We start from the raw sequence: 12,401 nt of genomic DNA, 5'->3' as shown, positions 1-12,401 counted from the left end.
CAGTCAGTCAGTCAGTAAATCAGTCAGTCAGTCTTTCAGTTACTGATTTATTAAGGTTAGGCTGCGTTACAAGGCAACAAAATAAGCAATATATTGCAAAATTACCATTTATGTTGTGGTGCACATAAAGTAAAAACACCAAAAGCAGCCTCCATGAAGCATTTTCATTGGTTATTTTTAAGGTGGCTCCCTAGGGTAATTACGAACACCCTCCCTATAGAGCGCGAGTTAGAAAACGAAACTTAGTTAATTTCTCTTAAAGTTTTACCCGAAGAGATTTACCAGTATGGGTACTGTTAAAATAAGGCTTATGTTTTGGTTGTCAACTTTTGGATTAACGCCGTTACCATGGCAACATCTAATCTAATGACAGGCAGATGTATTCCTCATTTTGACCTAAACTCCTTAATATTTATACTTTCCTTTGGTGAAATTGTTTCATACTTCTCCACATCATGGAAACGATACTGCCTGACACTTTGAATTGGTAAAAAGTCAAGGTTGTTCAGACGGTTTTTCCAATAATCTGTAATTTGTCATTATTGTAAATATATTAGATTAGCTCTGAGAGATTTTCACAAAAATAGGGTATTTTATTGGAATTGTTTGTGGTTAGAACTGAGCCAAATTAAAGAAAAATTCACCCAAGGGAACGCGAGAAAATTAGCATTTATTTGGTCACGCTGACGTCAAAAAAATCAGGAAAACACGCGTGGTGTCACGCGTGGTTATTTATTTAAGTGCCCGCTCATGAATGAATGAAGGATGGACTTGATTGAGATTGTGCTGTACGGCATGCGCAACGGCGTGTGCGGCCTCTACGAGTCTTAACAAAAATGGCTTCGTTCACCAAAACCAGGGAATTTATTCTATTCTACCACATAGGCTTGATTAATGACGAGGATTTCTTTCTCCTGCATCCATTTTACATCTGCGAGACCTATGAAGATTTGCCTCTCAGGCTTAATTTCAACCACAAAACAAAATAATACTGATAAAAAGCTCGATTACAGCAGGATCAGGGTGTTTGTACAACGTGATCAGCAAGGAAAAAAGTTTGATCCTAATAAAATACATTTTGAACAGCAAAAAACAGTTATAGCTCAGCTCAGTACATACGGAGCTCGTCATCTGCGACTGTTCGGCCCGGTACAAATACGACTGTCGCTCACGGTAGATGGTTAAATCGTTTAAATTTTCTGCAGAAATGACAAAGAAACATTTATTTTGGACGGAATTTTATGATTCCATACTTTATCTTCGAACTAGGCTGTTAAAACAGTGAAAAAAGCGTTAAAATGAGAAGTAAACAGCTGGCTTACACGAGGGAAAAGCAAAGCTACGGCCGGAAAGTCGTACTGGAACGCGCGTCATGACGTCAATGGAATTGATCTTTACTATTTGCCGCCTTTCTTGTCCCTAATTTATAATTGCTCATCAGGCATTTTGGATGATGGTATCAAAGAAGTAAATTATTCAAAGTGAAAGCATGATGTTCGGACTCCAAAAGGTAGTCGTTGGTCACATGATTTAAAGGAAAATGCATATTTCATTACGCACATCAGTACTGCTATCATAATTAGAATCTACCCTGGTACACATGTTATACGACCCCATTTTTGTTTCTCCTCTGTGGTCGTTGTAAAGGGGTTACATTTTATGGTTTTTAATAACAGTAACAGTAATAGTGATTTAAATTGACTCAGTTCTTTGTTGTTTTAGGTGCTGACAAGCAGTTAGTAGATGGCCTACACCAAGGTCTTACAACAGGTATTTTTACATCAAAGTAAATGTGGAAAAATGAACTGAACAAAATGGCACCAATAGAAAATGAATGGTACTGCAGGGCAGGAAAACAATGAAATCCTGTTGCTCAGTGGGCCAGTACATTTCAGTTTTCAGTTGCCCCTACTAAAATATTAATTGCCCAATAAGTCTGCTTTGTTCATTCCTTATCAACTAAAGGCCGCCGCACACTAGCCGATTTTTTGTCGGCCGACAAAAAATCGGCTAGTGTGCGGCGGCCTTAACAAGACTGCTGAGGCTAATTTCACTTGCCCACCGGACTATCAATCTTCCATTTTCACTAGCCCAAGAGCAAAATTTACTTGCCCTGGGCAATCGCAAGTGGTGTTTTTTTTCCTGCCTTGTACTGAAGCTATCAGCAAGGCTACCTAAAGCAGCTTTCTCCAAAGACAAACGCACTTGGGATTGTTTTAAAAGTATAACGTTTCCAGCAATTTGCAAACTCAACCCAGGAAACACCAAACATAAACTCTTTGATAGGCTGCCCTCCCTCTCCTCTTCCAATGCTGTAGCAACACAAAACAATTCCATGTGGGTAATTTTGCAGTAAGCTCAACATTTAAAGGGGTGGAGCAGAGCAAAACTAATTACTTTTTAAATACATAAATTGTCTCTAGCTGTAGAAAGGAGTGGAACTAGTATGGGCACAATGAAGCATTTTGAATTCCAGTATACAGAGATCAGCTCAACAGGCCGTTAATTACATGTTAAGACAGGCGGAATAGAACTTAAGTGGACGGTTTGGAGGGCACTGAAATAGAGCTTTGCAAATATTTCAAAATGAAGCCCTCGACCCATTTCTGACCTGCATGGAATTTGGCCACTTCGAAGAAAAATGACCAATCGGAACCAGGGAAGGTGATCTTTTTCGTATACAGACCAGTGTCGTTTAGGAGTCCAGAAAATTTGAAACCAATTGAGAACGAATACAGTTGAATTTGTGAAGCACCGAAACCTCTATGCTGCCTACTCTACGGATCCCATATTTCCTGGCCAACTATGATTCATAATTACATATTATACACAGTATTTTAACTTGAAAGAGCCAAAGAAAAGACACTTAACCTTTAACATTCTTGATCCATTTACGAGGATGGTTCCCCTTATTCTCAATAAGCGTCTTCATTGGATACTTTTCTTCAAAGTTGCTAGGATCAAATAGTCAACAGACACAACAAATAAGACCAAAGGCACTCACCTTTTATAATTTATTATCTTCTAGGCAAGAGGAACCGTAAAGGAAAAAGTTGGAAGAAAAACCTTGAAGAGGATTAATCTTTTTCTCTGACAATTCAGTTCTGGGAACTGTAAATCATTCATCCAACTGACTTTGTCTCGTAATTGTACTAACGAAAGGCCTTGCGGAGGATGCAATTAAGGTGGCTACGACTGCATGGTCAAACAAGATTGATAATCATATCTTCCTTCGAATAGCTAAATAATGTCGAAATGCTCTTTTCATCAATTTTAACCATCGTTCCCGTTCCCGTTCCTGACAAATGTAGATCGATTTTTACTTTTTTCAGGTGTGGTTTAACATGAAATTGGATTTTTTTACAGTACTGAGAAAAGCGTTAAGTCAGTGATTTATATTAAAACACTAATATTACTGGTTTACTTAAAATCGAATATAAATAGGGCTTATTTTACAACTCCTGGCAAATGTTTTTCAAGAACAGTGCCAATGAGGGATATTTAACAATTATTCCATGAGCGCGCGTTGGATATGAGATGGTAAATAGCCAACGAGGCCCGTAGGGCCGAGTTGGCTATAACCAATCTCATATCCAACAAGCGCGAATGGAATAATTGTTTTATTAAATTCGGTGCGTTTGTATTCTTGGAAATATAGCTTAATTTTATTGGGTTTTAATTTTACAAAACGACCGGAAGTCGATGTGACAAAAGCAACAACAAGTGGGAAATCACATGACATGCGCGCCGTTTGTAAAATTAGTTGAATGAAAAATTTGAGAGCGAAGCAAACGAATTTGCTGAATGAAATTGCAATCAAGTAGAATTCAAGAAACGTCTATCAAATGAAGGAGATATAACCTTGGCCAGAAAGTTTGAAAAGCGTGCGAGTTCGAGTCATGGAGAAGAGCCAAATAATTGTGCACTTGCACATTGCCATCGTACTAATGCTGCGGAAAACTTTGATCGCCATGTGACACAGACGTTATGCCAAAATTATACTCGACAAGATCTCTCTCAGGATTTCCTTGCTTTGAAAGCCTTGGCATTTCGAGCTGTATGTGTGGAGCTCATTGTTGGTCAGTTTTAGAGTCAAGGACAGAAACTATCTTAGCGTCAGATTCATCTTCAGAATCTCCGAGGCCACCCTGGTGGTTTTTTGTGGCTGGTAAAGAACCGGGCTTACTTCGGTTCAGCTCAAAACACTCAACTCCTTGAGGTGTTTTTCGCAAGGACAGAATTGTTGGCGCTAGCTGTCGTTGATTCTCTCGTCGTCGTCGGCCAAAAAAGAGACTGAGATAAAACTAGGTCGTCCTCTGTAGCTGTGCGGGATTCTTGCTCTCGGCCGATCCGAGCTTGCTTAGTCGAACAGTTTCCTCATCTGCTCATTGGAAACTGGTTTCTTATGGACTACGCCGGCAATTATGCCTGTTTTCCTGCGGCCTTTTACAAATGCATATGCTCTAATAATTTATTTGCCTGGTCAGAGATAATGGAAAACGGTTTGTTGTGCGGCGGCGTGCGAAGGAAATGATCAACTGGCGGCTTTAATGGATTTATCAATGAACTTTTGCAATACGTGTCATCTTTCTTCCTCGCAGACGAGTGAAAACACTTCAACTGAACATTCAGTTCTTCTTTTGACATTTCTTATATCGGTTTCGAAAATTTGGTGCCACCACGACTAGCAAGCCATTCTGTTCAGGTAAAATTTGTTTTTGTTACATAATCTTCATGAATGCGTAAAATCTCGCCGGTCATATTTTAATTTTGCAACTTTAAGGGAAACTTAACGTATACGTACCGTTAAATAATCTTATCTCGAGCTTTGTGGCTTTTTTGTTGTTACTGGGTCGGCATTGTCCATAATTTCCTGTATTTGCTGTGTAGATAGCTCACCGAATGTGCTTTTTTTCATCCATTTTTTTTGTCGACGAACCTTTGCTTCACGCGAAAAAGCTCATGCCGAGCGACATTTGCCGCTTTCATTTCCATATAAGGTCAAACGCAGGTATAATGGCTGGTAACCGAGATCCAGTGAACCAATCAGAAAGCTAGAATTGCATTATCCGAGGCTGAGAATTTAATAATGGCTGTTATCGCATTATTCAGCTTGTACTCGATAGTGTTTGTAAGTAAGAGCATTGCACATTCTGAAGAATTTCACACTACCACGGTCTCTGTAAATTTCTCTATTTTGTTATAATAAAGCTTCCCACAATGCCACCTTATTTTAGTGTTGTATTTCCCCAAACTCTTTTCACATAATCAGTATTTAAGGTGGCTCCCTATAGTTTTACGATCGCACGCGCACTGAGGACGAAAAGTCGAGTAATCCGCGCGCGCTGAAAGGAGAACGTTTTTTTTTTTTGGATATTTTATGAAGTCAACAGAGCACAAAAAGCAAAACTGACAGTGAATATTTTCTTTTGGTATCAAACATGTGGGACGGCATGGCAATCATTTACTCTTCAGCTGTAAAGCATGTCTTGTCCCCCTCTCCGCCGAAAAGTAGTGCTTTTCCATAGTGAGCCACCCTCCTCCATGTGGACTCGAAATCTCCTATTACAGAATTTTCTTGTTAGAACTTTCAAATTTTAGCTTCAAATTTCGTACTTGAAACCACCAGAGATTGGTGCACCTCCGGTTGGTGTCCAGTGTAATTAACACATGCGGACTTACAGTTAACTGCAAATAGCCTGTTCCAGGCCTTTGGTTAGTGAGGAACGGCGGAATGAAAACATGAGAAATATTCCTTGGTGTTTTATTAATGGACCATCGAGCGGGGGAGCCGCGAATTAATCTAGAACCCAGATCTTCCAAGACCAAGCAGAAGGGAGATTTCACTTCTCAGGGTCAAACAGAGTGAAATCTGGGTATGAGATTAGCCGCGAGCCACTCGAGTTTAATTCTATCATGAAATCTGATTGGCCAACAGAAAACAAAAGTTGCTATGCCACAGAACCGTTTCTGGCTCGAGTTCGCTGACGTTATTTTTCGGTGTAGACAAGCGACAGGCGGAAATGCGTCTGCATTCGCAGGCTGTAGAGCACTTTAAAATAATAAACACTGTAGGCTTCCCAAATACCGGAAGGGGGTGCAGTATTCCTTGGAATCATTGGCAGGCGCGTGCCGTCCAGTTCTCTAAATCCTGACCCCATTTCAGACCAATAAATGTCACTTTTCATACCCTTTTCTAGGCTTGACCTCTAAAATGCTGTTTTCAAATATGCATGACCGTTCAGTGTATTCTGCGAGGCAAATCGCGCTTTATCGTGGTATTAAAATTGATTCCTCTCGTTTTTGTTTGAAGATGATAAACTCGACAAAAAGAGACATAAATTTCAAGTAATGTCTATATTATGGTTTATTTAAAATTAAGCCATACTTTCGCGGACCAAACCGGCGAAATCATTCTACCCATTTTCAAACCAAAACGGTTGACAAGCCATAGCCTTCAAAAAGGCGGCACATACCTTATATAGGGTAGAAACCCCTCTCCCCACGCCCTGAATTAGCTTCTTCTCAGTAACAACAGCTGGAAAGTAAGGAACGCATCTTTAGTAATCAACGAATTAACAGTACGCAAAAACATCTCGATCGAGATAGCGAAAAGTCTCAAGTATGTACAGTGAAACCTGTATTAAGCGGACCCCATATTAAGCGGACACACTCTATTAAATGGACACCTGCTCAAGTCCCACCTTTTTTTCTTACATTTACTCCAAAATAAACGTGCATTCAGCGGACACCTCAGTTAAGCGGACACGGACACCAATATTAACCCATTTTGTTGCACAAAACCTGTAATAAGCAGACACTTCAAGGGCTTTTTAATTCTGAAAGCCCAGCTCAGACTCCGTCAACATTGTTCACCGATGTCATATTAAAGCTAAGCAGATTATTCCAGATTGATGCATTGAATGACTGGAAAATGTGCTACCGGCAGTCCTTGATCTTACAATATGTTACAATATGTTACAAACGGGTTAATATTATTGCACAATATATTTGAACCTGCTTAGAGCGAACAACCCATATCAAGAGGACATTAGCGAGGGTCCAAAGGGTGTCCACTTAATACAAGTTTCACCTGTATTAACGTACACCAAGTAAGTAAAGAACAGCAAGCAAGTTAAGTACACCAAGCAAGTAAAGTACACCGAGCAAGTACGGTAAGCCAAGCAAGGAAAGTACATCAAGCAAGTAAAGTACACCAAGCAAGTATAGTACACCAAGCAATTGAAGTAAATCAAGCAAGTAAAGTACATCAAGCAAGTAAAGTAAATCAAGCAAGTAGAGTAAATCAAGCAAGTAAAGTACATCAAGCAAGTAAAGTACATCAAGCAAGTAAAGTACACCAAGCAAGTAAAGTACATCAAGCAGGTAAAGTACACCAAGCAATTAATGTACATCAAGCAAGTAAAGTACACCAAGCAAATAAACTACATTAAGGAATTAAAGTACATCAAGCAATTAAAGTACATCAAGCAATTAAAGTACACAAAGCAAGTAAAGTACACCAAGCAATTAAAGTACACAAAGTAATTAAAGTACACCAAGCACGTAAAGTACACCAAGCAAGTAAAGTACACCAAGCAATTAAAGTACATCAACCAACTAAAGTAAATCAAGCAAGTAAAGTACATCAAGCAAGTAAAGTACACCAAGCAATTAAAGTAAATCAAGCAAGTAAAGTACATCAAGCAAGTAAAGTACATCAAGCAAGTAAAGTACACCAAGCAAGTAAAGTACATCAAGCAGGTAAAGTACAGCAAGCAATTAATGTACATCAAGCAAGTAAAGTACACCAAGCAAATAAACTACATTAAGGAATTAAGGTACATCAAGCAAGTAAAGTACACCAAGCAATTAAAGTACATCAAGCAATTAAAGTACACAAAGCAAGTAAAGTACACCAAGCAATTAAAGTAAATCAAGCAAGTAAAGTACATCAAGCAAGTAAAGTACATCAAGCAAGTAAAGTACATCAAGCAAGTAAAGTACATCAAGCAACTAAAGTACATCAAGCAACTAAAGTACACCAAGCAAGTAAAGTACACCAAGCAGGGAAAGTACACCAAGCAATTAAAGTACATCAAGCAAGTAAAGTACACCAGGCAATTAAAGTACATCAAGCAAGTAAAGTACACCAAGCATGTAAAGTACACCAAGCATTTAAACTTAAGTTCCAGAGAATCGACCCATCGTTGGGTCAAACTCACGCTGCGCGTGAGCCGGTCTAGGCTACTTTTTCAGTCATAAAATGAAGTGGGACTCTATTTTGGCCTAGAAGCTCGAAACTGAGCGTGCGATCCCTTTGCGTCTGTCAATTTTACCGAAAACCAAGCCCATTACGAGTTAGGTAAGAGTCCCTGGGACTGGAAAATTTCCCTCAAGTTGCTGAAAATCGACCGCTGAGACTGCCTTACGCGCATCGTGATTTTGTCCAACTTTGGCCCGATCTGCCGGAACTTCGGGGATATTTTCCAGTCCCAGGGACTCTAAACTAACTCGTGATGGCCTTGGTTTACAGTGAAAGGGAGAAAGGAAAAATATTTAAAGGCTCAGTTTCGAGCTTCTACGCCGAAATATAGCCCCACTTCATGTTAAGACTGATAGAGTAGCCGAGACCGCCTCACGCGCATCGTGATTTTGACCAACTTTGGCTTGATTTGCCTGTACTTGGGAGATATTTTCCAGTCCCAGGGACTCTAAACTAACTCGTGATGGTCTTGGTTTTCAGTGAAATGGACAGAGAAAAAATATTTGAACGCTCCGTTTCGAGCTTCTAGAGCGAACTATAGCCCCTTTTTATTTTAACACTGATAGAGTAGCAAGACCGCCCTACGCGAATCTTGATTTTGAGCAAATTTGGCTCCATTTGCCGGAACTTGGGAGATATTTTCCAGTCCGAGGGACTCTAAACTAACTGGTGATGGCCTTGGTTTTCAGTGAAATGGACAGAGGAAAAATATTTGAACGCTCGGTTTTGAGCTTCTAAATAAAAATATAGCCCCACTTTATTTTAAGACTTATAGAGTAGCCGAGACCGCCTTGCGCGCATCGTGATTTTGACCAAATTTGGCTCGATTTGGCGGAACTTAAGGAATATTTTCCAGTCTCAGGGACTCTAACCTAAGTGGCGATGTCCTTGGTTTTCAGTGAAATGGACAGAGGAAAAATATTTGAACGCTTGGTTTCGAGCTTCTAGGCCGAAATATAGCGCCACTTCATTTTAAAACTGATAGAGTAGCCGAGATCGGCTTACGCGCATCGTGATTTTGACTAACTTTGGCTCGATTTGCGGGAACATGGGGGATATTTCCAATCCCAGGAGCTCTAAACTAACTGGTGATGGCCTTGGTTTTCAGTGAAATGGAGACAGGAAAAATTATTGAACGCTCGGTTTTGAACTTCTAGGCCGAAATATAGCCCCACATCATTTTCAGAATGATAGAGTAGCCAAAACCACCTTCCGTGCATAGTGATTTTGATCAATTGTGGCTCGATTTCCCGGAACTTGGAGGATATTTTCCAGTCCCGGGAACTCTTAACTAACTCCTGATGGTCTTGGTCTGCAGAGAAATGGACACAGATAAAACGTTCGCACGATCGGTTTCGAGGTTTTCGGCCGAAATATAGCGCCACTTCATTTCAAGACTGATAGAGTAGCCGAGACCGCCTTCTACGCATCGTGATCTTGACCAAGTTTGCCTCGATTTGGCGGAACTTGGGGGATATTTTCCAGTCCCGCGGACCCTAAACTAACCCCTCATGGCCTTGGTTTGCAGAGAAATGGACACATGTAAAACTATCGCACGCTCGGTTTCGAGCTTTTAGGCCGAAATATAGCCCTACTTCATTTTAAGACTAAAAGAGTAGCCGAGACCTCCTAACGCGCATTAAGATTTTGACCAACTTTGCCTCGATTTGCCGGACTTTTTACGCATCGAGATCTTGACCAACTTTGGCTCGATTTGCCGGAACTTGGGGGATATTTTTCACTCCCGGATTTTCTAAAGTAACTCCTGATGCCTTTGGTTTGCAGAGAAATAGACACATGTAAAACGATCGCTCGCTCGGTTTCGAGCTTTTAGGCCGAAATATAGCCCCACTTCGTTTTAAGCCTGGAAGAGTAGACAAAACCGCCTTGCGCGCATCGTGATCTTGACCAACTTTGGCTTGCTTTCCCGGAACTTGCGGGGTATTTTCCACTCCCGGGGACTCAAAACTAACTCCTGATGGCTTTGGTTTGCAGAGAAATGGACACAGGTAAAACGAACGCACGCTCGGTTTCCAGCTTTAACGCAGAAATATAGCCCCACTTCATTTTAACACTGAAAGAGTAGCCGAGACCACCTTACACGCATTGTGACTTTGACCAAATTTGGCTCGATTTCCAAAAACTTGGGGGATATTTTCCAGTCCCAAGGACTCTATACTAACTCCTGATGGACTTGGTTTGCAGAGAAATGGACACAAGTAAAACGATCCCTTGCTTGATTACGAACTTTTAGGCCGAAATATAGCCCCACCTAATTTTAAGACCGAAAGAGTAGCCGAGACCGCCTTGCGCGGATCGTGACCTTGACCAAGTTTGGCTCGATTTCCTGGAACTTGGGGGATATTTTCCAGTCCCGGAGACTCTAAACTAACTCCTGATGGCCTTGATTTGCAGAGGGATGGACACAGGTAAAAAGATCACACGCTCGGTTTCGAGGTTTTAGGGCGAAATATAGCCCCACTTTATTTTAAGACTAAAAGAGTAGCCCAGACCAACTTTGGCTCGCTTTCCTTTCGATTTGCTAGATTTCGGCCTAAAAGCTCGAGACCGAGCAAAGATCGTTTTACCTGTGTCCATTTCTGTGCAAACCAAGGCAATCAAGAGTTAGTTTAGAGTCCGTGGGTTTGGAAAATATCCCCCAAGTTCCGGCCAATCGAGCCAAAGTTGGTCAAGATTACGATGCGCGCAAGGCGTTCTCCGCTACTCTTTCAGTCTTAAAATGAAGTGGGGCGATATTTCGGCCTAAAAGCTCAAACCTGAGCGTGCGATCGTTTTACCTGTGTTTATTTCTGCGTAAACAAAGGCCATCAGGAGTTATTTTAGAGTCCCCGAGACTGGAAAATATATCCCAAGTTCCGGCAACTCGATCCAGAGTTTGTCAAGAATACGATGCGCGTTAGGCGGTGTCGGCTACTCTTTCAGTCTTAAAATAAAGTGGGGCTATATTTGGGCCTAAAAGCTCGAAACCGAGCATGCGATCATTTTAGCTCTGTCTATTTCTCTGCAAACCAAGGCCATCAAGAGTTCGTTTAGAATCCCCGGGACTGGAAAATATCCTCCAAGTTTCGGCAAATTGAGCAAAAGCCGACACCGCCTTAAGCGCATCGTGATTTTGAAAATCTTTGGCTCGATTTGACGGAACTTGGGTGATATTTTCAAGTCTCAGAGACTCTAAACTAACTCGTGATGGCTTTGGTTTTTAGTGAAATGGACAGAGGAAAAATATTTGAACGCTCGGTTTGGAGCTTCTACGCCAAAATATAGCCCCACTTCACTTTAAGAGTGAGAGAAGGTAGCCGAGACCGCCTTACGCGCAAAGCGATTTTTACCAACTTTCGGTCGATTTCCAGGAACTTGCGTTATATTTTCGAGTCCTGGGGAATCTAAACTAACTCGTGATGGCCTTGGTTTTCAGTGAAGTGGACGGAGGAAAAATAGTTGAACGCTCTGTTTGGCTCGGTTTCGGGCTTCTAGGCCGAAATATAGCTCCACTTCACTTTAAGAGTGAGAAAAGGTAGCCGAGACCGCCTAACGCGCACGGCGGTTTTCACCAACTTTGGGCCGATTTTAAGGAATTAGCGAGATGTTTTCCAGTCCCAGGGATTCTAAAGTAACTGGTGATGGCCTCGGTTTTCAGTGAAATAAGCAGAGGAAAAATATTTGAACGCTCGGTTTGGAGCTTCTACGCCAAAATATAGCCCCACTTCACTTTAAGAGTGAGAGAAGGTAGGCGAGACCGCCTTACGCGCAGGGCGATTTTTACCAGCTTTGGGTCGATTTGCAAGAACTTGCGTTATATTTTCCAGTCCTGGGGAGTCTAAACTAACGCGTAATGGCCTTGGTTTTCAGTGAATTGGCCAGAGGAAAAATAGTTGAACGCTCGGTTTAGGGCTTTTAGGCCGAAATATAGCCCCAGTTCACTTTAAGAGTGAGAAAAGGTAGCCCAGACCGCCTAACGCGTACGGCGATTTTCACCAACTTTGGGCCGATTTCCAGGAATTAGCGGGATATTTTCCAGTTCTGGGGACTCTAAACTAACTTGTGATGGCCTTGGTTTCAGTAAAATAGACAGAGGAAAAATATTTGAACGCTCGGTTTCGAGCTTCTAGGCCGA

At 41.3% G+C, this 12,401-nt stretch overlaps 1 pseudogene; it reads right to left on the bottom strand.

Moving 5' to 3' along the window:
* Window positions 1–7,040: 7,040 nt before the first annotated feature.
* On the bottom strand, window positions 7,041–8,355 carry LOC149095508 (uncharacterized; annotated as a pseudogene).
* Between the last annotated feature and the right edge of the window lie 4,046 nt (window positions 8,356–12,401).

The sequence above is a fragment of the Orbicella faveolata genome, unplaced genomic scaffold, assembly GCF_042242905.1.
Source record: "Orbicella faveolata isolate gen_17 unplaced genomic scaffold, um_ofav_v1 contig_50, whole genome shotgun sequence".
NCBI lineage: Eukaryota > Metazoa > Cnidaria > Anthozoa > Scleractinia > Merulinidae > Orbicella > Orbicella faveolata.
This window is presented reverse-complemented; position numbering and strand designations above follow the sequence as displayed.